A 21,898-nucleotide genomic window follows, 5' to 3' on the forward strand; every position below is an offset into this window, starting at 1 on the left:
TACTTTTGTTGGTTCTTTTATTTCTTATTTTCCCCCTTTCCCTTTAATGTCTTACCTTGCCTGGTGGCTTCCCTCTGTTGGGCCTCATGGAGTTGTGACCTTCACGGCTTTTTTCTAAGGTATTGCTGGTTTGGTGTTTATGAAATTTCTCAGGTATTCTTTCTCATGGAAGTATCTAATTTCCTCACTGATTTTGAAAGATAATTTTGCAGGATACAACAGTCTAGGTTGGAAGTTATTTTCTTTTAGGGCTTGAAATACTTCACTCCAGGCTCTCCTTGATTTCAGGGTTTGTATTGAGAAGTCTGCTGTGATTCTGATGGGCTTTCCTTTGTAGGTGATTTGTTTCTTTACTCTAACTGCTTGTAGGATTTTTTTTTATGTTGGGCTTCTGGGATCTTGACTATTATATGTCTAGATGTAGATTTTTTTGATCATGGCTAGTTGGAGTTCTATATGCTTCACTTATTTGTATGTCCAATTCTCTACCTCTGTCTGGGAAGTTTCCCACTATTACTTCTGTGAACAGTTTTTTTATGTCAATTATGCTTTCTCCTGTTTTTTCATGGACTCCTATCAGTCTCATGTTATTTTTCTTTATATCATCTAGCAGTTGTTGGATTGATTTCTCTTGGTCCCTTACTATTTTTAAGAAATCTCTATTTTCATGCTCTCTAACTGCAATCCTGTCTTTTATATCTGATATTCTATCTTCAGATTCCCTTAATCTGCTGTGGATACTTTCAGTGGAGTTTTTGTTCTCCTGAATATCTGTTTGAATCTGTTTCATGGTTTTCATTTCTTTCTTATGCTGGGTATTCATGGCTTCCAGCATGTTTCTGAGCTCATCTTTTAAAAAAAATCTGTTTCTGTTCTAGATCCTCTAATCATGTCTTTCACTCTGCTCACCATCTCTGTGGATATCTGGGAGATTATTTCTGCTTTGAATTATTCTAGAGCCTCATTCATCTGTTTTGTTACTTCCTCTGTTATCAGTTCAGGGTATCCAGGTGGTTGGTTATGGGACTTTTCCATCTTATTTCCCCCAGGATTTACCCTTGATGGGGTGGAAGTCTGAGTTTGTGCCTTGCTTAAATGTCTTCTCATTTTTATTTTTGGTACTGTCCTTGGTTTAACTCCTGGGTTGATAGTTTGAGATCGCTTATTGTAGGTATCTTTGTTGCTTGTAATTAGAGCCCTTATGGAATGATTGCTTCTCAGAGGTGTCTTCCAGATATAGCTGGTCTTTAAGTTTTGAGTCTCTAATGACTCTAAGGCTATCTCATTTTCCTTATACTAGGAAGGTTCATTGATTAGATCAATACCCATACCTTAGCCCAAGTGATACAATCAGCAACACCACTGAATCAAGTACATCTTTGAAAATGACATTTTGTGGTAGTTATTAATCTATCACCTTTAGCTGTGTGACTTAAATCAAGATCGAGGGCCAACTCAACATATAGTGAATCAACTCTTCAATATAACAACTTTACCCTTTGGGATGGGGAGTTAGAAGGGGTTAGGGAGGGAGGGATAAATGGGAAGAAGGATAGGGGAAGGTTAGCAGTGTGGTCAGAGGACACAGGTGAGAAGGAAAAAGAGAATAATAGGAAAATAAAGAAGAACTCTGCCTGAGGATCAAAACAAGGACAAAAAGGGAAGATGAAAAATGTGGGAGAGCAAGAGAGTGAGTGTAGGAGAGAGAGAAAGGAAAGAGAAAAGAAAGAAGAAAAGAAAGGAAAAAAAGGAGAGAAAAACAAATATTTGCAAAGAGAAGGGAAAAACATTAAAGATAAGAGGAGCAAAAGAAAAGAAAGAGAAAAAAACAAAATAATAAAATTAATTTTGGGAATAAAAAATAACCATGAAGATGAAGGGCCTCTTTCAGGGTATGTCTCTGCTGTCACAATAGACAACGTGGGTTGCTGTGTGCAGATATAAGTCAATGAGTTTCAACAAACTAGTCGCAGACCCATGCAATTTAGGCAGATTTCTGGCTCCAAGTCCCAAGTTGAGCTCCCTGTCCTCCCGTAGGGTTGAACTCTGCAGAGTTGCATTGCAGGTTCCAGCTGCCCTTCCCCTGAAGATAGTCCCTGTCCTGATGGGAGGTGAAGATGACTCCAACTTGCCCAGTACAGTGGTCTGGTGGTCTGGTGTCCTCTGCGTCTTTGTAGTGTGGAACCAAGTGGCTGTACGGAGGAATAGGGTCGGGGGATATCCAGTGGATTGTTGCCAGGGAATGGGCTGATTCAGCACATTCAGCTCAACTTGCAACATTGCTATGGTGTCCGCAGACCTGCCTGTCTGCACTGGGGCTGATTCAGTGCGTTCAGTGCGACTTGCGACATTGCTACGGCCTGTGCACTTTCTTTAAAGCCATGCTTGACTGTCCAGCTCAGGTTGTTCATTCAATACTCACAATTATTTATTAGGTTACCTCTACATGCTAGGATCTGTCTTTAGCACGGTGGCTTCAGAATGGCACCAACATGATACAACATGTTTTCACTGGAACTCAGAGTCCACTGTGGGTAATGTAATTGAATAATGTGCAATATGAAAGTGCTGAGGAATCAACTGTAACTTCCCAGTTGTGGGGAGCTTGCTGGAAATCTTTCAAAATGAGCAGAATTGAGTGAGACAAAGCTATAGTCAAAGCTATGGGGAAGCACTGGGACACGAGACACCTTGCTGGACACAGAGTGAGGAGGGAACATCTCTTCTCTCCCTCCTTTCCTCTTCTACTCATTTCCTTTCTTCCTACTGAAGTTGTAGTCCTTCCTTGTCTCCTCCATCACCAGCTGTCTTTACTTTCTGTCTTCCCAAATGTACAAATGATTCAGTTGAAGTTTCTATCATTGCTCCCCCATTCATACTGACTCATGTCTCAGTACTTTGTCTTCTGTCTTCCTATTTCTGTGAGTCCCATTCTTCTACCATCACTCTTCTTCTCTTCTAAGTTTCATGGGATCTTTGTGAGTCCCCAGCCTTTCTACTCCTATGCTCACATCATAGGATTTGTCTCTCCTATCCATTACTAGAAGTGCTCTTCTGCTTCAGAGCCTCCCTGTTCTTGGCAGTGTAGGACATGCACCCTAGAGGCATTTCCCATTCGTTCAGAGAGGTTGAGTATCTGATACAAGTTTATTCAAGTAGTAAGAGGAACAGCTGGTACTTCAATCTTCCTAGTTCACTCCCTATCACATCACATAATATCACCTCAAAACATTGTTTGCCAGGTATAAATGGTGCTGACTCACAAACACCACTCCCACCAGGAAGACCCTACATCATCCAGAAGCTGCAAATGCTTCAGACACTCAGCTGTCTAACTTTGTGTCATTTTGAATTCGGTTACTTTTATGTCCAGGCGTGGAACAAGCTGGCTTTCCTGAGTCCTTGGGCCAGTGCCTGCACTAAGCAGAGCTGGTCTCTGTCAAGTAAGTGTTGCAAGCATGGGTTATGTGCGTCTGGGTGATGTCACCCTGGAGGGGTAGGCTGGCGCGTTAGCTCATTTTGTTTGCATACCAAACCTTTACCTGAAGTTGGTCCTCCCGGGCAGGGACTTCCGGGATGCAGTGTCCTGTGGAGTCTGGCATCCCTGTGACATCCTGCATGGGGTGCATCTGTGCACTTGTCCGGGACTCTGGAGCTCAGGGTGGCTTTGCCAGGGCAGCATCCGCTGTGGTTCCTCAGGGACCTCCCAGGTGCCCTCCATCCAGCAGGGCCTCCTGCCTGGTGGGAGCTTGAGGCCTCCATCTTGCTCCTCTGGGAAAGCACCAGTCTTCCTATCTGCTGCCTTCCGGCATGTTTTGCAACCTGCAGCCTGGTCACAGCCCTCCGTAGTTGTGGACATGATTACAAATACCACTTGTTCCAAAATAGACCTTTATGCCTGTCTCAAAGGCTGCATGATTTACTTGCCTTTATTTTTACTTTAAAAAATTTTATTTATAATTCACAAGTAATGGTTGATATATATTTATGGAATATAATGTAATGTTTTGAAACATGCTTATACTGGGGAATGACTCTGTCATGCTAATTAACATAGCCAAGGCTTTATGTACTTATTTTTTGGTAGTTATAATATTTAGAATCTACTCTTTTGGCAATTTTGAAATATACATTATTATTAACAATGGTCGAAATGTTGTAAAATAGATCTTTTTTAGAATGTTTTTATTTTGTGAAAATTAAAATTTCATAACAAAATGAAAGAATAACAATAGCTAATACACTCTATCATTATCTTCAAAATAGTTACTCAGAGTAAAAGACATAGACAAAAAAGAGTCATACAAAGAAGAAACAAACAGATAACAGCATAAAACTTCCTTTTTGATTAACTAAGAGAAATATGAATGAAACAAATTAGCAATTATATTAAAATATTTTAACAATGAAATAGGTAACAGGGAATTATTTGAACTTCTTCTCACTTCCTATTTATAATCTATTTTGATATGTATTTTTTGAATTTCTCACATAAGAGAATCTATGTAATATTTAATCTTGTGTGTCTGATTTATTTCACTTAAAATTATATTCTCAAGTTGCATCTACTTACCTACAAATGCCTGAAGTGCACCTTTCTTTATGATAGAGCAGTACTCCATTATGTACAAATACCACATTTCCTTATCTGTTCATCTTTTGATAGTCATATACACTGTTTCCAAGATCTAGCTATTATAAATTGTGCTGCTGTAAACACAGTATGCCTATATCACTGTAACACGCTGACTTTAACTCTTTTAGGAAGATACTTGAAAGGGTAATGGCTAGATCAAATGGAATTTCTATTTTTAGCTTTTTGAGAACTCTCCACACAGATTTCCATTGATAAGTAAGTACAATCTTGAAGACATAGTCATAGACAAGGATTTTTTTGAACAGAACCTCAATGGCACAAAAAATAATACTGAGAATCAACAAATGGGATCATATTAAATAAAAAAGCTTCTGCACAGCAAAGAAAAAACCAACAGAGTGAAAAGACATCCTACAGAATGGGAAAAATTTTTTTCCCAGCATTCCTCAGACAGAGAACTAATATCTACAATATATAAAGAACTCAAAAAATTAGGCCTCCCAAATAAAAGACCCAATCAAGAAATGGGCAACTGAAATGAACAGGCACATCTCAGAAGAACAATACAAGTGGCCAATAAATACACTAATGTTGAACATTGCTGGTCATTACAAAAATGCAAATTAAAACTGCACTGAGATGCCATCTTACCCCAGAAGGAATGGCTACCATCAAAAAAATCTAACAATAGCAAATGCTGGCAAGGATGTGGGGGAAAAGGAATGCTTCTACATTGTTTGTGGAAATGCAAACTAGTACAACCGCTATGAAAACAGATCTTGAGAGACTGTCTCTCATGTCTAGCTGAAACTCTGTATCCTTTGGTCAGCAACTCTCTGTCTTCCATCTCTGGTAGGCACGATTCCACTCTCTGCTTCTATAGGTTCTACAAATAATTGAGGTTCTATATTTTAGGTTCTACAAATAAGTGATCGTGCTGTTGTGAGTCAGGTAGTTGTTCTTCTGTTCCTGGCTTAATTTACTGAGCACGGATTCTACTTGTTCATTCACCCCATTACTAATCACAGGGTTTTCTTCCTTTTGAAGGCTGAGTAGTATTTTACCTTGTAGATATATCATATTTTCTTTATCCATTATTCTGTTAATAGACACTTAGATTGGTTCCATTTGTTGGCTACAACAAGCACTGCTGCAATAAAAATGTGGGTCCGGATGTCTGTTTGATATGTGGAGTTCAAATTCTTTGGATATATGTTCAGAACAGGGGTTTCTGGATCATACACCAGTTTTATGTTTCATTTTTGAGAAAGCCCAGGCAGAGGGAGGAGTCAGTGCAAAGTCTCTGCATCTGCACATGTGAAAAGGGGACGGAGACCAGGATGCTGGCTCTCACCTTACAGTGGGAGTGTTATGTTTCCATGTAACCATTTCAAGCATTTTTATAAAAGATTTAAAAATTATGAGGAAAAGAAAAACATCCCCAACTGTCTTTGTGCTTCAGGGAAATGTTATCAGAAATCTTGCCTTGTTTTCCCTGACTTGTATTCCCTGACTTGTATTCCATCAGTCCCCTTTGCATATTTTCAGTGACAGAAAGCTCACTACTTTACAAGATCACCATTCACTTAAAGCTCAATTTAGCTGTTGAAAAATCCCTTCCTCTTCCTCTTTTAAAAATGCAAACTGATTTGTACCATCTCATATTTCCTGGCCACTACAGCAGGCATTGCTTTTCTTCATCTGGGTAAAGCTAATCCCTCCTCCTCCCAAATGTCTGTCAAATATTTGAAGTCAGTGACTATGTCTCCTGTTCCCTCTCCTTCAGGAGAAGCGTCCACAGATTTCTGTCATTTCTTGGGGTTAGTCGTGAAGCTCTGGAACACTAAAGGCCAGTGTCTGAAGAGAATGGCCTTACTCCTTTCAAATGCCTTGGGATCAATTCCTCCCTTGTTTTGGACCGCAGACCTTTGTTAATGTGGCCTGAGAACTGATGTTTTGACAGTACTGTGGTCTGCACAAGTTTAGTCTGCCTAACCTTGTGCTGAGGTTTAACTTTCACCATCACTGTGTTTGAGAGGAGTAGACTTGTCACAGGCCATGAGGGTTCCCCTCTCACACGTGGGTCAATGTCTTTCTTGAGAGATCAGACTAGGTCTTATGGGAATTGGCCAGTTCTCACAGAAGCAGCTTGTTATACAGCGAGTCTGGCATCTCTCGACACTGCTTCACACATGGCTTCTCTTCCACATGTGTCTATTTGTCCTTCTACCACAGGGCTCTCACCAGAAGCTGAGTAGATGCTGGCACAGGGCGTTGCAGTTCTACGACTCGGAGCCAGTATAAACTTCTTTTCTTCACAGATTCCTCAGTCTCCACCTCTCTGTTATAGCAACAGAAACCAGGCTAAGACCAGGCAGTGTGGGTGCCCCATGCACACCACCCACTTAATCTCCTATGCAGCCTCCATTCCTCATGTGTTCCTTGAGGCTTGAATTTGGTGTCAGAAACTTCACCTGGCATCTGGGTTTGAGCAATGAGCCCAAACAGCCTGAGCTGTGAGGCATGTGACCTTATCCTGCAGATTCAGAATAGTCTGAGCACTGGGCCCCCAATTAAATGAACCCCAACTCTCCAACCTCCAGTGAGCAAGGACTGGAATTTCCTCCCAAGGTAACAAGCTGACAGCAAAAGTTCAGGAGAGAGACCCACATGCACAGTAGTGCATATATACAACAATAAATGTCTAATATGACACACGCACGCACCACATGTTTATGCATATTTGTACGGGTTAAAGTGAGTTCAAATGAATTTCTCAGGTAAGAGACAGAGTATTTAAATAACTGAAATTATACCTAGTAGTTTTAAAGCAACCCAATAATCTTGAGAAAAGTTAACTCTCTTTAACAGTCAGTTTACTGAAGTTGGAAATTAGGATTTTTTCAGATTATTCATTCTGAAAAGGATTTACAATTTTAAGGAATTGAAATAAAAAGAGACTTTTGAATTGTGAAGCCCAAGGCCATTGTTCGGATTACTACTGTTTAGTTTTTGGTTTGTGTTGAGGTGGGATTGTGGCCTAGCTTTATTTAGGGGCTGTGGGTCTGGGGCATCACTTTCACCAGCCAGAGGGGTCTTTTCTCAGGCCCTGCCTCCTAGGAACAGACCTTAAGAGAGAGAGGCTGGGATGACTTCACTGCCAATTGCTTTTTTCCTTTTCTGTCTCTTTCCTCCTTCATTTCACCTATCAAAATAATTTCTCCTAGAGTTTGAGGCCCTACAAAAGGCCGAGAGGGCCAGCTTGGAACAGAAAACCAGGCGGATGCTTGGACAACTCAGGGAAGAGCTAGAGGCTTCAGAGGAGACAGCACGGGCTGCCTTGAAGACTGAGAAGGAAGAGGCTTTGTGGTAACTGAGGGAGCAACTGGAAGGGGAGAGGAAAGAAGCAGTGGCAGTGCTGGAGAAGGAACACAGTGCTGAGCTGGAGAGGCTCTGTTCCTCACTGAAGGACAAGCACAGGGAGGTGGTCTCCAGCCTCCAGAAGAAGACAGAGGAAGCTGAGCAGAAAGAGGCAGCCCAGCTTCAAGGAAATCTTGTGTGGGCAGAGCAGGGAGCACACCAGAAGGCTCACCAGGTGATTGAGTATGAGCAGGAGCTCAGCAGCCTCCTTCAAGAGAAGCGCCAGGAGGTGGAAAGGGAGCATGAGAGAAAGCTGGACAAGATGAAGGAGGAGCACAGGCAAGCCATGACTAAGGCCCGAGAGCGGTATGAAGCCAAGGAGAGGAAGCAGCGGGCCAACCTCCTGGGGCACCTGACTGCAGAGCTGGAGCAGCTTCGGAGGGCGCATGAGCGAGAACTGGAGATTGTGAGGGGGGAGCAGGAGCAGCAGCTCCAGCACCTGTGGCACCAGCACTGAGAGCAGGATAGGAAACTCCAAGACTTAGAGGTGGAACTTGAAACCAGAACTAAAGATGTCAAGGCCAGAATGGCTCAGCTAGATGTCCAGGAGGAGACTGTGCAGAAGGAGAAGCACCAGCTGCTTAATGTACAGAGGTAGGTTGCTCTGGAGAGTGAGGAAGCTACAGCCACCGATCAGCACCTGGAAGAGGCAAAGAAGGAGCACACCCACATGGTGGAGTCGAAGTGGCAGCTCTGAAGGACTCTGGATGAGCTGCAGGCCCTCAAGGTGGAGCTGGAGTCCCGAGTGGATCTGCTGCAGGCACAGAGTCAGAGGCTGCAGAGACGCATCAGCAGCCTGGAGGCTGAAGCTCAGAAGAAACAACATTTTAAAAGACCTGGCAGTTGAGGAAAACAATTCGTCCACACATTTTGAGCTGGATATCCACATTGAGGACCTGAAGAAATCATTTGGGACAAGCAAGGAGAAGACCATCTTGTCCTCAGACAGCATGCAGCACTAACTCTCTGCCAAAGGGATGGCTGTCTGTAGTGCCAAGGAGTTCCCGGTGCAGCAGACACGCTCCATAAGGAAGCGGCAGACAGCTCTGAAAGTTGCCCAGCAGCACTGGCGCCATGAGCTGGCCAGTGCCCAGGAGGAAGCTTATGACCCACTGGGCAGCACGGTCCTAGAAGATGTGCACAAGAACCTGGAGGAGGAAACCAGGCACTTGGATGAGATGAAGTCAGCCATGCAGAAAGGCCATGACCTGCTGAAGAAGAGAGAGGAGAAGCTGAACCAGTTGGAGTCCTCTCTTCAGGAAGAGGCCTCAGATGAGGACACTCTGAGAGGGGGCCCTGCCAAGAAGGTGGTGACCTTCGACCTCAGTGACACAGAAGACCTAAGCAGTGAAAGTTCCATATCCTACCCCTTGCCTTATGTCACCCCAACCCCAAGTCCTGGCTTCCCCAACAAGATCCATTACCTGAGCAGCTCCCTGCAGCGGATTAGCAGCGCACTGAATGGTGTCCTCAGAGTGCTGGGCAGCCTCAGCACTCAGCCACCGCCGCTGCTCTTTACCTCCTTGCCATCCTCTAAGAGCACCTCCATCCCTGCCTATTCCTCCCTAAACAAGGTCTCAGCCTCATCCCCTGTGGCATCCATGTCCACCCAGTGGGCCTGGGACCCGGGGCTGGGCCCCAGGCTCTCCTCTGCTGTGGCTCAAACAGTGGATGACTTCCTGCTAGAGAAGTGGTGCAAGTATTTTCCCTCTGGCCTCCCCTTACTCAGCAGCTCCCCTGCCCGCCTGGAGAACAGCCTGGGCTATACGTCTGCCAGTGAGCAGCTCTGCCTCCTGCAGCGGCCTCATTCCTGAGTCCTGGAGGTGGGCAGCACCAGCATCCAGGGCATGATGGAGGTCAACCGAAAGTGGCTAGACGGTTTCAAGAATGACCCCAAAGTACCTCTCTTCTCCTAGGTGCCCAAGCCAACAGCCACTTCAAACCTGCTGCAGCTGGGCCTTGATGAGAACAACAGACTGAATGTGTATCGCTTTTGAGCCCCAAGATGGGCTTGGCAGCTAGCTCCTTCCCAGACCAAGTGCCTGAGCAGCTGCCTGCACTTTATTCCAACAGAGCACGTTCCTGTCCTCTGCTGCGCCCCACTCAGGACTTGGAGGAACCATGAGGGTCTGGAGATGGGTGGAAAGGCTGTGATGATGAAAGAGTCAGCCACACTCTCTGTGACCGAGAACCTGATGTCGGACTGCAATGTGTGGACTTACATGAGCTCATTCGTGGACTTGGCAGCACTGAGGAGATGTGGCCATTGAGGAGTCTCAGGGAGGGCACCTTTGGGAGGAAGGGTGGCATTCATAGAGTTGCCTTGTAGGCCAAAGGAATCCCTCTGGAGTGGGATTGGTCCTGGGGACCGTCAGGGCCCTGCTGGGCTTCACTCCCCAGGACAAAGCCTCCCAGTATGTTTGTGCCCTGGGCCCCGGCTCTTCTGGGCCAGCATCTATGTCTGAGACCTCAGCCTTACTGAGATCACATCCTTTCTTTTTTCTTCTTGAGTGTCTCCTCTCGGGGGTGTTCCACCTTTCCTTTTGACTGTCTCAGGACTGGGCTCAGCTGTGCAGAGCCCTGCTGAAAGTTGGAGGCTGGCCCCAAGACATTTGGCTTCTTCCACTCTGCCAGCACTGTGCTTTCCTCAGGGATGTTGGGAGCACCCTCCCCACCCTAACCCTCCCCTCCCCAGGGCTCCTCTCAGGTAGTATCTCAGGTCTCACCCCCACTTCTCTAGGAAGCCAGAAGCCACAGGAAAGGATGGATGGCTTCTGGCTCTCATCGCAGTTTTTCTCTTCCCAGAACACCTTGGGTGCAGTCATGGGCCTGTTTCCATCTACCTTTTCCACTTGCACCACCCCTGTCTGATCCCAGAGTTTGGAATGAGGGCTGGGGCCTGGCATTGGCAGGGAGTGGTGTTGTACCAGGCGGAGCTGCCACTCTGCTGGCACAGCTTCCTGCAGACCCACTGCCCCTGCCCATTCTTCGGATCCTTATGGGGCTGCAGGGAATGTTCTCAGACATGTTCTGTCTGTTGTTTAAACAAAATGCCCCATTTTTTAAATCTTGATAACTATGGGGTTGCCCCTGCTACCCGAACCCTTAGAAACCAACTCTCACCGTCCCACCACTCCTTTGTTTGCCATGGAAAAAGACCTGAAGATCTAGTGTCTTTTTTACCCTCTCTGATATTTTCTAGGCAGCACACAGAAAAAGTCTTTTGTTGTTTGGCTCAGTCTGTGTTCTTTGGGAATAGCTCATGTGATACGACCAACTCTGGTGACAGTCCTGTTTTCTGCATCAATTAAATCTTTGCAGATCCATTTTCTAATATTAAACAAAATAATAATTTCTCCAATCACATTTCCTTTTCAAATTTCCTGTTGGACCAAGCGCCATTTCCTCTTTTATGATGGTAACAAATGGCACTTGCCCTAACTGGTGAATTGAAAGAAATAAGTTACTCCATGAGCAGAATTAACTCTTCATTAGGTGTATGTTTGGAAAGGAGTGGAAAGAAGCTGTTTTTAGCATATGCAGGAATTTCAATATGGTGCTTAGTTTATCAGTATAAAATGGCTTCCACTCAGTGGCTATTTTAAGAATTATGTCAAAAGCAGTGAAAAGACCCCTTTTCTTTCTTTCTTTCTCTCTCTCTCTCTCTTCTCTCTCTCTCTCTCTTTCTTTCTTTCTTTCTTTTTTGATACACGGTCTTGCTTTGTAGATCAGGCTGGCCTTGAACTTGTGGTAATCTTTCTGTCTCAGCCTCCCAAGTGCTGAGATTACAGGTGTACACCCCCATGCCTAGCCCCAATTTCTTAATATTCAAAAATGTAATGTTAAAAACCATTTTAAGGAATCAATACAGTAGATGTTCTTTGAAATACAATCTCTGAGATTTCTGACTTTCTGCGTATCTTATTTATTATTTATCAGTTGTCATGACTTTAGCTTCATGTTTGATAATATATTTTTCAAACTCCTAACTCTGTGTAGATAAATTGTCAAGGGAAAAGAAAGCCATACTAAATTCTCTTTCCTTTCACATGCCATCTTCACGACCTGGTAGACACATTCATTGATTTAGTCCTTGACACAATTAAAAAAATCATTGTTGGGTGTTCATTACAGGCTATGTACATATGAAATGGCTGCTCAGGGCGGTGACAGGAGAGGAATGTTTCCACTCTCATGGTGCATACAAGATCTGGTGTCAAAACAGAGGCTGTAGATAAGTAAAATAATAGTGAATTACTAATGACAATAATAATCAAACTATGACAAAGCTATATAAGAGCCATGCAGGAAATAATGATTGAGAGTAATGGGGCTGGCCACACGCTATTTTATTTAGGGAGCCTGGCATGGATGAGGTGGCAGTGAGAGGCAGAAATGCAGCTTGAGAGGTTCCAGTCAAGTGGAAGAGGGACAGAAGGAAAGAGCGCCAAAGATGAGCCCTTGTTTCAAGGTGACTGTGTCACGCCGAGGCCACAGAGAGCATACAGGCAGCCCAGCAGCTCTGCAGTGGAGATCGGAGCATTAAAATCCTGCTTCGTGACTCAGAGCAGGCCCACTCCTCTCTGCCTGTTTCCTGTTTTCTCCATTTTGCCTCTTCTGCCCCTCTCACCCTCCCTGTTGTCTTCACCGGGGTCCGGCTACATTTTCCTTTAGCCTGGACAATATACCTTGAATAAACAGACTGGGACATGTTTATAGGGTGTGCTGGAGAATGTCAGAAGCAAGCAGAAGAGGCCCAGGGCCTCGGCGGCCAGGACTTGCATTGTTCCTGGCCAGGAGGTGAGGCGGTTGGTCCCTACTCCTCTGACTTGTGCCTGCTGCTCTGGAATGAGCACAATCTAATTGGTGCTTCCTCTACATCAGGGGAAACGGGAGCACAAGACACAGAGACAAAGCACCATACCAGCAGCTAAGTATAAGTGAGGGTTCAGAACCCTCATTCCCAGGGCTGCGGTGGTAATATTTAGAAGGCATCCTAATGACCAAGGCACATGCCCTTGGGCGGGGCAGCTTCTTATAAGAGACATCTGGCAAGTATTTTCTAGTCTAAAATAACAGCACTACCCCCTCAAGCAATTTGTATTTCTAAGACGATGGGAGAGAAGGATGATTAGGTACCAACTGACAATTTATTTGGCACTTAACTATAAAATAAAAATCAAAAGTTCAGAACTGTTACTACATTTGGGGTACACACACACACACACACACACACACACACACACACACCCGAAGGAAGTTTGCCAAAATATGAGCTGCAGACTTGGTTCATTTTCTTACCACTCCTGTGAATCTCGTGCATGGAGAGGTAGAGCTGAAGTCGTGTTTTCATTAATTAAAGTGATCCCAGAGTCAGGGGATATTATCTGCTACATGAAAAGCTTGACACACTTTTTCTTCATTTTAACCACCTAAAAACAATTAAGTCAGATGGTTTCCTCCTGTTTCTCCCGAAGTCCTTAGGAGAAACATTACAGAGTCAAAAGCAAACAAAACCAAGCAAATATAGGGCTTGCTCGAGGAACTTTCTAAAGTTCTCACAAAAGCTTCTGGCCAATTGTTCATCCTGGGCAGTTGCTGGAAAGGAATTGCATCTGTTGGAAGGGAAGAAAGAGCAGGGCAGGGTCTCCATACAACTCCTATGCTGGAAGAGCCAAGCGTGGAGAAAGCAAGGGTGAAGGACTCTTTGGCTGTGCCAGGGTGGGTTCTGCTTACTGTGATGGTCCCCACCCCACTGCAGGCCCACCTTGGCCTGTAGGGCCATGAAGGTGTTTGCTGCCACGAGGACCCTCCCTTCCTGGGCACAAGGGTTATCTACAGTTAGGCCACATCTAAGGCATCTCCCTAAGAGTCCTGTTTTCCCTTTTGCTAGCTTTCAAATGCCTTGGCTCAAGTTGGCTAACTAGGGAATAAGTGGTCTTTGCTTCTCTTCTAGAAGCAATGGATTGCAAATGCTCTTTCTCGTCAGCACCCTATTCCCAAATCTTCCCCGCGGCCTTCACATGTGGCTAGCAGCCCAGCCGAGCAGCCTGGGCTGGTGGGGAGGGGACCAGATTCTGTCCCCTTCCTTTCCTTTCTTCCCTGAGAAGACCACGGAGACACTGAGACACCGCAGGATGTTTTGGCATCTAGTTTGGAACCTTGATGAAGTGCTGGCTCTTTGCTTGTGGCCTTTTCTGTTAGTTCAAATCAATGAATATTTATTGAGCATCCTCTCCCTGCAACACTGAAAGAAGGTCTTACAGGCATTTAGACATGCCAAACAGCCCTGGCCGGATCTTCATGACCTACTCTGCCCTGAAGATAGGTTATGCACTTAGTTTACTGAATGCAGATACCTCTTTTCTTCAAATCAGTTCACATTCTGTACTCTTCTTGCTCATAGCCATGGCCATGTGCATGAGGGAGGTGCTTCCACCACCTGAATGTGGTTCTTACACATTCATTCTTCTCTCCCAGACCAGCCAGCTCTATCTTGCCTGCTCCCTCATCTGGCCCTAACATATGGAGCCCTTTCCCTGTGTCCTCTGGAATTGGTGTCTTGGGCTTTGCAGACTTCACTTCCTCAAACCCCTGTCTCTGGACTTGAATACTACTTCTCCTTTGCACTTTGCCCAAAGACTAAAAGTGGCTAGTCCCCTACACTCTGTGCTGGCTTCGGGGCTCCATTCTGGGCTGCACTTTATCGAACCACTTACATCTATGTTAAAATATCCTATATGGAAGGTAACATTCATTTCCTTCTTCTTTGAGGTTTGGGCCTCTCAGTATTGTGCCCCTGAACCCAGAACCTAGAACCAGGAGAAGATTAGACTAATAGTTGAATAGTTTCCCTTTCCAGAGAATTCCATGTAACAAGCAACTCATCAAACAAAAGCCAAAGCCATGGTCCAATTCTTGGGTTAGCAGGCACATTTTTCTTTTGCTTCTGGGGTGACCAATAACCCAATAAGTGTAAGATTAGTACAAACATGTTAGAATTTATGGCTGGATCTATGGATCTGTGATGGGCAGTATATGTACCTTAAGTATGATTATTAGATCTTGCTGATGTAGGACAGAATTAACTGCTGGCAATCCCAATACTTTGTGATTTGAGAAGTTTATGCTAAATACTAATACCAGAAATGGTGTGTTGAAACCACAAATGCCCCATTAGTTGCCATTTTCGGGACTTGTACAAGTTTCACCCCTACATTCCACTGTATCTTCTTTTCCTGCTGCTCCTCACTCCCAGTCCCCAAGTAAGTCACCAAATCATCTGGGAACTCTGAGAATATTCCAAGCTGTTTTCAGCAAAGCCTTTGCTGTTCCTCCATCTGGAATTCTCTTTTAATGATTGGACTCTTTTTCTCATTTAATGCTAGTTCAAATGCCTCTTCTTCAGAGAAACACTACCTATGTAGGTGTTATCCATATATGCACCTATATACACTAACTTATATATGTGTATATTTTAGAAAACTTTGAAACCATAAATGTATATTACATCTATCTATAATTATATCCATATCTAGATAGAGAGAACTTCTAATCCTGCTTCTATATATCATATATTGTTACTATTTTGGTGTATATCTTGCCTTCTACGTTATACTGCTATAAGGAATCGATATTTTCAATACAGTCTCATTTGAATATAGTCATGTCCTAGTTTTTCACTTGACATTTTATCATGGCTTCTTTGTACTTAGCAGTAACCTTTTTGTACCTATAATTTTAATAGTCTGTAATGTACTATCTTATGGAATTATTCTAATTTGTTTCAATGTTCTTGACTGACACTTCAATTATCACATCTTGTGTTTGTATATATGTAGTGGTGCAAGAAATACCTTTGTATGTAACAAAAAAGCAATTGAAGGCCAAGTCAGAGCCTGATGTCCTCCTTTTGTTGAAATTTGCACAGCTGTGGCACTTTTCTAAAAGACCTGTTGGATGTGTAAAGTATGTCATCTTGAACAAGCTTAGATGCAGGTGCATCTGGCTGTGTTTGTGTATTGTAGTGGTCCAGTACATCTGATCATGCAAAAGACCTATTTAACAATCATGTATGCAAATAAGTTGACAGCAATTGATTTTAATGCAATTGAATATACTATCTAATTAAGGTGTTCAAACTTCTGAACTCAATCAGATATATGTTTGAGTGGAAATGGGCCAGAACAAACAAAGACAGACATGCTTTCTGTTCCAGGGATACCATTTCTGTGCAGTTATGTGTGCATGCCCTAACCCACACAGGGACCAAAGCTTTCACAGGAGACAGTGTGTACCATGTTGCAATTTATGGGTGCTACAAATTGAAATGTAATTATTGCAGCGAGATTTAGAGAACAGCCTCTGGAGTCAGACTGTCTACATTCAACCCCAGCTCCATCCTTCCTAATTCTGTGCTTCAGCTGATTCATGGGCCTCCTGACACCTCAGTCCCTCGCCTATGAAGTGAGACGGCACGTTACATAGGTCACAGATAATTCTTTGGCACAGATATAATAAGATAATGCATACAAAACCCTTATCTCCACACCATGAGATTCTTTCCATTGCTAGTAAGTTTTGTTAGCCTCACTTCTTCCACTATTGTGAAGGATCCAGTACTCACTTCTGTATGTGATTTGATTTCTAAGGCAAACTCCTCTAAGAATGATACCAAGAAAAGCTTTTTATTCTTAAGTAGCTTCTGATAGGAGAGAGGAACAACTGATTTGACTTTAGCCACTAGAGTCTCCCTTTACTGTCACGGTCACTAACCAATTAATCAAACAACTACTGGGTCCCTGCCATGTTCCAGGCACTGTGATAGATGCAAGGCAACCAGAGAAGGAAATATGTGCTCCCTGTTGTTATTGAGGTTTCAGCATTTAAATCATGTCTGGTACATTCCAGCAAGCTTGCATTTGGAGCAATACCGTGCTCCCTTTAAAAGTCCTGCTGGACCTTATGCAGTTTCTCTGTATTCTCAGAATAAAAATGAAGTGCAGTGAAATTAAGGAGAAACACTTACTAAGGGAGGAAGTCCAGGCAGCAGCAAGGCGTCCTTCTGAGGAGCAAGGCATTGCAGAGAAGGAAACCTTTCTGAGCCTCTTTCTTGGCATCAGCATCTTGTTTGCTTCTTGACCTTTAAGCTACCAGCTGGTTTCTCAGAGGCTGCTGACTCCCTTCCAGGCCCTCTGGCCTCTGCGAAGCCAATTTTTAACTTCCTCACCTGTTTCAAGCTCAATGCAAAAGGCATTTTGTCCCACACATGTAAAACATTTCTTAAGTTATTTTCCCAGGATCGATGTTTTACAGCCAAGGAGCAGTGTTACCAGGCAACCCTCCCGTCCCATGACCCTTCTCACCTAAGCTACCAGCCCACCTACCTGCACAGCCAATCAGGTCAGCAGCTTTGTTCACCTCACGGGTGGACCCAACCATGGAAGGGCAGTGCTGCGCAGTAGAAGTACCACGGGAGCCACGCTTGTGATCCATGGTGAATCTTATGTCTCTTCACCATCACATTCTAAGGAGTAAAAAACTCATTATTAATTTTATTTCAAGGAAAACTCCATTTTAATAACATTATATTTGACTAAATGTACTAATATTGTTGACATTTTAATATGACACTGCATCCTTTTTGCCACACCGTCTTTGAAAGACAGCTTTACATCTGTAGCATTTGCTACTTCAGCCCAGTCAGACTTCCAGTGTTCTGCAGCCACCTGTGATGAGTGGCACCAGCGAAGGCCCAGGAAACCCCAAGACTTTCACCCCACAGCAAGGCTTATATACACACTGAAGGATTTTCCCATGCACTGTGTGGGAGAGTCACTCTCTCATAACCTCCCACTTCCTTTCTCCCATACACCATTCCAGGACCAACAAATCATCTCCTAATTCAACTTCCATGCCCACAGGATGCTTCCCACAATACATTCAGGAAACCTCAGCTCTACCACCATGCCTCAATAAAGCCTCCCCACTTAAGTTACTGTCTCATATTTCTACAGCAAATGCCCCAGTGCATCATCTTCTGCAAATATCAATAGGACTCTCATTGTCCATGGTCCCAGTTGCATAGGAATTAAAATAAGTGAAACCAACATCTTCTCCATTTATTTGTCTGCATCTGACCATGTCTCCAAATATAACCATGTTTAAAGCTTTGCCTGTGTCTTTGCAGTAAACCTCATTCCATTATTTTTCTTTTTTTTTTTTGTATTAAATTCTTTTATTGGTACATTGTAGGTATACAACACAATTACTTTTCTCATTGGGAATTGTACCTTTATATAATGCATCTTGGTTCTTATTTTTTCCCCATTCTTAGCCCTCCCCTCACGCCCTCCACCCTTCCCTATTTACAAAGACTTTATTTCCATTTTTTCCATTTCTCATAATTTTTTCCGTTCCCTCCTTTCCTTTCCCCTGCCCCTCCCACTACCCCTACCCCTTCGGACATTTTCTTCCTATTTTACATTATTGATGATTCATTCTAATCGTTGGTACATTTGAGGTATACAATATAATGACATTCATCATTGGAAATTTTTCACCTTTACATAGTCTCTCTTGGTTCTTATTTTTCACCCTTGCCCAGCCCTCCCTTCAACCCCTCCAGTCCTCCCTATTTACAAAGATTTTGTTCCTATTTTTCCATTTTCTCATATTAATCCCATTCCCTTCTGTCCTTTCCCCTAGCCCTCCCACTTCCTTCCCCTTTGCCCCTTTTCTTCTTTTTCACATTATCTATTATACATTTTAGTTCCATACTTACACTTTCAGTTTCTCACACCAGAGAAACTATTAGGTATTTACACATGTGTGTCCTATTTATTTCACTTAAGAGTATTGCCTCAATGTGCATCCATTTAGCTATAAATGTCTCTAATTTCTCATTTTTTATGGCTGAGTAGTACTCCATTTTATAAAAACACCACATTTTCTTTATCCAGTCTCCAGCTGATGGGCATTTGGGCTGTTTCCAAGTTTTAGCTATTACAAACTGTGCTGCTATGAACATGGGCACACATATATCACTGTGGGATGATTCTTTTAATTCTTTGGGGAAGAGCCCCAGCAGTGGAATAGCGGGGTCAAATGGGACTTCCAGTCCTAGTTGTTTGAGGTATCTCCATACTGATTTCCACAGTGGTTGCACCAGTCTACACTCCCACCAGCAGTGGAGCAGGGTTCCTCTTTCCCCACAGCCCCACCAGCATTTTTTATTGGTTGATTTCATGATAGCAGCCATTCTTCCTGGAGTGAAGTGGAATCTCAGCATTGTTTTCATTTGCATCTCTCCAATGACCAGTGATGTTGAACATTTATTCATGTATTTATTTGCTATTTCTACTTCTTTGTCTGAGAAATGTCTGTTCATTTCAGATGCCCATTTTTGGATTGGGTCTTTAAATTTGGGAGGTCTGATCTTTTTAAGTTCTTTATAGATTCAAGATAGTAGACCTTTGTCTGAGGAACTGCTGGTGAAGATTTTGTCCCACATTGTGGGTTGTCTCTTCATACTGCTGGTGGTTTCTCTTGCTGTGCAGAAGCTTTTTAATGAGAAGAGATCCCATTTGTTGATTGTTTGTGCTAGTTCATGGGCAACTGAGGTTTTGTTCATAAAATCTTTCCCTACACTGATGTCTTCAAGGGTTCTACCTAACCTCTGTTCCAACTGGTTCAGAGTTTCTATTTTAATATTTAGATCTTTAATCCATTTTGATTTTAGTTTAGTGCATGGTGAGAGATATAGGTCTAGTTTTAATCTTTGGCAAGTTGAAACCCAATTTTTCCAGCACCATTTATTAAAGAGGCTATCTTTCCTCCAGTGAGGGTGTTTGGCTCCTTTATCGAAGATGAGATGGCTGAGTGTGTCTGGCATTGTTTCTGCATCTTCTCATCTGTTCCACTGGTCCTCAGGTCTGTTTCTTTGCCAGTACCATGCTGTTTTTATCACAGTAGCTTTGTAGTAGATTTGCAGGTTGGGGATTGTGATACCTCTTGCCATGTCTCTGTTACCTAGAATTGCTTTTGCTATTCTGGGTCTTTTCTTGTTCCAAATGAATTTTTGGATTGTTTTCTCAAGGTCCATGAAGTATGCTGCTGGGATCTCAACTGGAATTGCATTAAATTTATATAGCAGTTCTGGAAGTATGGCCATGTTCACTATATTAATCTATCCTACCCAGAAGCAGGGAATGTCTTTCCATTTTCTGATATCATCTTCAATCTCTCTTTTCAGAGTGCCATAGTTTTCAGAGAAGAGGTCTTTGATTTCTTTTGTTAGTATGATTCTTAGGTATTTCAGTTTTTTGGATGCTATTGTGAAAGGAATTATTTGCCCTATTTCTCTCTCAGTGAGTCTGTCATTGGTGTAGAGGAAAGCTATTGATTTTTGTGTGTTGACCTTGTAACCAGCTACTTGACTGAATTTGGTTATTAAGTCTAGAAGACTTTTGGTGGAGTTCTTGGGGTCTTCTATATAGAGTATCATGTCATCTGCAAATAATGACAATTTGAATTCTTCATTACCTATCTTTATTCCTTTTATTTCTTTCTCTTGTCTAATTGCCATGGCTAATGTTTCCAGAACTATATTGAACAAGAGTGGTGATAGTGGACATCCTTATCTTGTTCCTGATTTGAGTGTGAAGGGTTTCAGTTTTTGACCATTTAGTATGGATATTGGCTGTTGGTTTTTCATAGATGGCTTCTATCAGTTTGAAGTAGAGACCATCTATTCCAATTTTTTGTAGGGTTTTTATCATAAATGCATGTTGGATTTTGTCAAATGCTTTTTCTGCATCTATGGAGATAATCATGTGGTTTTTGTCCTTGGATCTATTGATATGGTGTATTACATTAATTGATTTTCGTATATTGAACCATCCCTGCATCCCTGGGATGAATCCCACTTGATCAGGGTGTATGATCTTCTTGATGATCTTCTGCATTCTGTTTGCCAGTATCTTATTAAGGATTTTTGCATCTATGTTCATTAGTGAGATTGGCCTATAGTTCTCCTTTTCAGTTGGGTCTTTCTCTGCTTTGGGGATCAAGGTGATGCTTGCTTCCAGGAATGAACTTGGGAGTATTGCTTCCCTTTCAATTTCATTGAAGAGTTTAAACAGTCGTGGCAGCAGTTCCTCTCTAAATGTCTTGTAGAATTCAGCAGTGAAACCATCAGGGATTGGGCTTTTCTTAGTTGATAAGTTTTTAATTACATTTTCAATTTCATTGGTTGATATTGGGTTGTTCAGAATTTTTGGGTCTTCTTCCTTCAACTTTAGTAATTCACACGTATCTACGAGTCTGTCTATTTCTTCTGTGTTGTCCATCTTACTGGTGTATAGGTTCTGGAAGTAGGTATTGATGATCCTCTGGATTTCTGCTGGGTCTGTTGTAATTTCACCCTTTTCATTCCTAATTGCTTGGATTTGGGCCTTTTCTTTCATTTTTCTGACAAGGTTGGCTAAAGGTTTGTCAATTTTGTTGATTCTTTTGAAGAACCAACTCTTGGCTTCATTGAGTTTTTGTATCATTCTCTTAGTCTCCATTGCATTGATTTCTCCTCTGATCTTTATAATTTCCTCCCTTGTATGAGCTTTGGGGTTGTCCTGCTCTTCTTTTTCTAGAAGCTTGATGTTCAGCATCAGGTTGTTTAATTGGGCTCATTCTGTTCTCCTAATATGTGTATTCACTGCTATGAATTTCCCTGGCAAGACTGTTTTCATTGTGCCCCATAGATTCTGATATGTTGTATTGTCATTGTCATTTAATTGAAGGAACTGTCTGATTTCTTCTTTAATTTCCTCTGTGACCCATTGGTCATTCAGAAATGTGTTGTTCAATTTCCACGTGTTTATGAAA

General features: G+C 42.9%; 1 long non-coding RNA gene and 1 pseudogene across 1 annotated transcript in view; one reads left to right on the plus strand and one right to left on the minus strand.

The window, feature by feature from the left end:
* LOC101722607 (centrosomal protein of 164 kDa-like) overlaps positions 1-10,132 on the plus strand; it is a 32,643-nt pseudogene extending 22,511 nt beyond the window's left edge.
* LOC110347617 (uncharacterized) overlaps positions 1-17,343 on the minus strand; it is a 118,495-nt gene extending 101,152 nt beyond the window's left edge. Inside the window, exon 1 of the long non-coding RNA XR_015441478.1 lies at positions 17,046-17,343. This is a non-coding gene — a long non-coding RNA (uncharacterized LOC110347617). The remainder of the gene's footprint in view (positions 1-17,045) is intronic.
* Between the last annotated feature and the right edge of the window lie 4,555 nt (positions 17,344-21,898).

The sequence above is a fragment of the Heterocephalus glaber genome, unplaced genomic scaffold (assembly GCF_053883595.1).
Source record: "Heterocephalus glaber isolate CG9 unplaced genomic scaffold, H.glaber_assembly_v1.0 deba00000281, whole genome shotgun sequence".
In the NCBI taxonomy this organism is placed as follows: Eukaryota; Metazoa; Chordata; class Mammalia; order Rodentia; family Bathyergidae; genus Heterocephalus; species Heterocephalus glaber.